The sequence below is a fragment of the Schistocerca serialis genome, unplaced genomic scaffold, assembly GCF_023864345.2.
Source record: "Schistocerca serialis cubense isolate TAMUIC-IGC-003099 unplaced genomic scaffold, iqSchSeri2.2 HiC_scaffold_148, whole genome shotgun sequence".
In the NCBI taxonomy this organism is placed as follows: Eukaryota; Metazoa; Arthropoda; class Insecta; order Orthoptera; family Acrididae; genus Schistocerca; species Schistocerca serialis.
Window position 1 is genome coordinate 12,501 of NW_026047706.1, and position 5,000 is coordinate 17,500.

General features: G+C 50.7%; 1 non-coding gene across 1 annotated transcript in view; it reads left to right on the forward strand.

The window, feature by feature from the left end:
• The first annotated feature begins 4,400 nt into the window (after positions 1-4,400).
• LOC126443439 (small subunit ribosomal RNA) overlaps positions 4,401-5,000 on the forward strand; it is a 1,909-nt gene continuing 1,309 nt past the window's right edge. Inside the window, exon 1 of the ribosomal RNA XR_007581918.1 lies at positions 4,401-5,000. This exon is cut by the window's right edge and continues 1,309 nt beyond it. This is a non-coding gene — a ribosomal RNA (small subunit ribosomal RNA).

Below are 5,000 nucleotides of genomic sequence, written 5' to 3' on the forward strand. Positions count from 1 at the left end.
TCAGCCAGACACTATCACACACTACTCTCTGCCTCTAACAGGCACACACACAATATCTAACCACCAGCATGGAAGAACATCCGGTGCATCCTCTCCGCCACATTACACAATCCACACTATCATAACCAGACCGGGAGGTCCACCCAGAAAACAGAATATCCCACCCTTCCGACATCCGCCATTGCTCAGCTAAGCCACGAACACCCACACATGTCCTACACAGGGGTGCACCCAACATCACAATACTGCCTCCTGTCACAGTACACAAACAATGGCAGGAATGAAAGACACAGATCTGCCACAACCTTGGAATCGGAGCGCCGCCTGTCATGAGCCACAAGTGCATCCTGACGTGACAAATCGGATGATCCCGCAGGCATGCACTTACGATAATCACTATCAACGAACCTGCCGCCCCCTCCCCCCCCAAAATACACCTTTCCCTACAACGTGTACCTTAACCTAAGCTATATTGTACCTTAACCTAAGCGATATTGTACCTTAACCTAAGGTATATCGTACCTTAACCTAACCTACATTGCGCCTTCACCTAACCTACGTTGTACCTTAACCTAACCTACGTTGTACCTTAACCTAACCTACGTTGTACCTTAACCTAACCTACGTTGTACCTTAACCTAACCTACGTTGTACCTTAACCTAACCTACGTTGTACCTTAACCTAACCTACGTTGTACCTTAACCTAACCTACGTTGTACCTTAACCTAACCTACGTTGTACCTTAACCTAACCTACGTTGTGCCTTAACCTAACCTACGTTGTGCCTTAACCTAACCTACGTTGTGCCTTAACCTAACCTACGTTGTGCCTTAACCTAACCTATGTTGTGCCTTAACCTAACCTATGTTGTGCCTTAACCTAACCTATGTTGTGCCTTAACCTAACCTATGTTGTGCCTTAACCTAACCTATGTTGTGCCTTAACCTAACCTATGTTGTGCCTTAACCTAACCTATGTTGTGCCTTAACCTAACATACGTTGTGCCTTAACCTAACCTACGTTGTGCCTTAACCTAACCTACGTTGTGCCTTAACCTAACCTACGTTGTGCCTTAACCTAACCTACGTTGTGCCTTAACCTAACCTACGTTGTGCCTTAACCTAACCTACGTTGTGCCTTAACCTAACCTACGTTGTGCCTTAACCTAACCTACGTTGTGCCTTAACCTAACCTACGTTGTGCCTTAACCTAACCTACGTTGTGCCTTAACCTAACCTACGTTGTGCCTTAACCTAACCTACGTTGTGCCTTAACCTAACCTACGTTGTGCCTTAACCTAACCTACGTTGTGCCTTAACCTAACCTACGTTGTGCCTTAACCTAACCTACGTTGTGCCTTAACCTAACCTACGTTGTGCCTTAACCTAACCTACGTTGTGCCTTAACCTAACCTACGTTGTGCCTTAACCTAACCTACGTTGTGCCTTAACCTAACCTACGTTGTGCCTTAACCTAACCTACGTTGTGCCTTAACCTAACCTACGTTGTGCCTTAACCTAACCTACGTTGTGCCTTAACCTAACCTACGTTGTGCCTTAACCTAACCTACGTTGTGCCTTAACCTAACCTACGTTGTGCCTTAACCTAACCTACGTTGTGCCTTAACCTAACCTACGTTGTGCCTTAACCTAACCTATGTTGTGCCTTAACCTAACCTATGTTGTGCCTTAACCTAACCTATGTTGTGCCTTAACCTAACCTATGTTGTGCCTTAACCTAACCTATGTTGTGCCTTAACCTAACCTATGTTGTGCCTTAACCTAACCTATGTTGTGCCTTAACCTAACCTATGTTGTGCCTTAACCTAACCTATGTTGTGCCTTAACCTAACCTATGTTGTGCCTTAACCTAACCTACGTTGTGCCTTAACCTAACCCATATTGTACCTTAACCTAACCCATATTGTACCTTAACCTAACCCATATTGTACCTTAACCTAACCCATATTGTACCTTAACCTAACCCATATTGTACCTTAACGTAACCTAATTTGTGCCTTAACGTAACCTAATTTGTGCCTTAACGTAACCTAATTTGTGCCTTAACGTAACCTAATTTGTGCCTTAACGTAACCTAATTTGTGCCTTAACGTAACCTAATTTGTGCCTTAACGTAACCTAATTTGTGCCTTAACGTAACCTAATTTGTGCCTTAACGTAACCTAATTTGTGCCTTAACGTAACCTAATTTGTGCCTTAACGTAACCTAATTTGTGCCTTAACGTAACCTAATTTGTGCCTTAACGTAACCTAATTTGTGCCTTAACGTAACCTAATTTGTGCCTTAACGTAACCTAATTTGTGCCTTAACGTAACCTAATTTGTGCCTTAACGTAACCTAATTTGTGCCTTAACGTAACCTAATTTGTGCCTTAACGTAACCTAATTTGTGCCTTAACGTAACCTAATTTGTGCCTTAACGTAACCCATGTTGTGCCTTAACGTAACCCATGTTGTGCCTTAACGTAACCCAATTTGTGCCTTAACGTAACCCATGTTGTGCCTTAACCTAACCTATATTGTGCCTCAACCTAACCTATATTGCGCCTTAACCTGACGCACGTTGTCGCTGAACCTGCTCTGTAATTGTTATGCAACTCGTTAAATTAGTGTAGTGTTGCCTAACCGCAACCCTCGCAATATAGTTCGCTATTCGCACTGCCCGGTCCCCTGTGTATCGCGTCATGTTAAACACCTTGCAGGTGTTGCTGACTTTCCACATGCTCCTGCTATACACTGTAATGTGGATAGCAGCAGGACGTACATGCCCCCCCCCCTTCCCCCCTGCCTTCGCAAGCTGGTCGTTGAGAAGTTTGCATGTTCAATGCCCTTCGCATGCCGACGTACTCAGCCTACGTTGTGGTACGGCCTGTCACCTGTCCGCCGATGTACGCAAAACCCACAAACTGTACTGCACATTGGTCCGTATGTACTGAATGATACATCGTGGCACATGTGTGACCGTACGACGACTGCGCCTAGCAACGGCAGACCATACAGTCCAAATATTGTGCACGCAGCTACGTGTCGTCTCCCTATAAGAGCTGGATTGCAGTGTGGTACGCCATTCAGACGTGTGGGAGGAACGGACGCCCTGGATGGCGATCAGCATGAGCAGTCTGTTGATGTAGTGGAGCGTGTATTCGGACGTAGTCGTCTCTTCTCACACACCGTGATAGCATGTTGCACCGCGTTCCACATCTGCGACATCCTGCAGAGGCCGGCTGACAGTCGTTCGCGCAATGGACACCGCATACGTACGGGGGCTACCTTCCACGTGTTCTCGAGGCGTGCACATGTTGTTGCGTCTATGTGGGCAGACGTAGTGTGTTGTGACACCTGACACAGGCATGCAATACTCGTTGCAAATGGCGATGGACGTCTACGTTTGCTGGTGACGTTACGCAAATGAACAACAGGTAACCCGTTGTGGTGCGGTTGTTCTCGCTAGAGGTGAATCAGTGTTGGCGACGATCGGTCGAGCTATTAACCGGTTGTTTCAGGGATACCCACCATGCCCACGAACGTGAAAGGGGACCCACCATGCCCACGAACGCGAAAGGGGATCTGGGTGTGAGGCGATACGCGGCGGTGGCTGGGTGGGACCGTCCCCGGCCGGTGAGGGGGGGCCGCCCGGCGTGCTGGCAGCGCGGTGCGTGGGCGCACGCGCTACAGCCGGCTGGTGGGGGCGGCCAGTGGCAGGCGCGCCGGCCGACGGACGCGGCAGGCGGCGCAGCTGCGCGCCGGCGCCCCCTGCTCGCGGCGCCTTGCGGCCAAAGTAGGTCCTCGCGGGCCCGGTGCGAAGCGCGGTGGCCATCTGCAGTGTGCTGGTCCGATTGAGGACTGTGTGCGCTGAGGATGCGCCGCCGCCCGGCGCTCGGCGCCGCGACGCCGTCTGCTGCTCGGTCGCCCCAGCGGTTCTCGCAGGTGGTTTGTATCGCAGCTGTGCGGACGTGTTGGCGCGTGCGCTGTGCTGGGAGAGTTCGCTTCGGCACCCAAGTGGGGCTTTTGTCCTTCTGTGGCGCTGGCGTTGGAGCTGCCGGTCACCGTAGGTGGCGCGTGTTGTCTCCCGCCGGCAATGCCACGACAGCACGCTCCCGGGCCTCTGTCGGCAGCGGCAAGCTCAGTTGGGAGCACGGGTGGTCGCACCTAAAGCGTCTACTCGCCTAACTCCGGGCGATTGCGCCTCTCTCGAACCCGACCAAGTACTTAGGACGGCGCTGCGCGCCGCCGGGACCTGAGAGGGTTTCGAGGTGTGTTGTGCAGGGGAGCTCAGCCTCCTCCTGTTTGCAGAATAATTGAGCGGACGCTTGCGTGTTCGCGCGGGCCCCCGGGACACACTCCCGGGCGGCCGGCTGCTCAGCTCTAGTTGACGCAGCTCCCTGGTTGATCCTGCCAGTAGTCATATGCTTGTCTCAAAGATTAAGCCATGCATGTCTCAGTACAAGCCGCATTAAGGTGAAACCGCGAATGGCTCATTAAATCAGTTATGGTTCCTTAGATCGTACCCACGTTACTTGGATAACTGTGGTAATTCTAGAGCTAATACATGCAAACAGAGTCCCGACCAGAGATGGAAGGGACGCTTTTATTAGATCAAAACCAATCGGTCGGCTCGTCCGGTCCGTTTGCCTTGGTGACTCTGAATAACTTTGGGCTGATCGCACGGTCCTCGTACCGGCGACGCATCTTTCAAATGTCTGCCTTATCAACTGTCGATGGTAGGTTCTGCGCCTACCATGGTTGTAACGGGTAACGGGGAATCAGGGTTCGATTCCGGAGAGGGAGCCTGAGAAACGGCTACCACATCCAAGGAAGGCAGCAGGCGCGCAAATTACCCACTCCCGGCACGGGGAGGTAGTGACGAAAAATAACGATACGGGACTCATCCGAGGCCCCGTAATCGGAATGAGTACACTTTAAATCCTTTAACGAGTATCTATTGGAGGGCAAGTCTGGTGCCAGCAGCCGCGGTAATT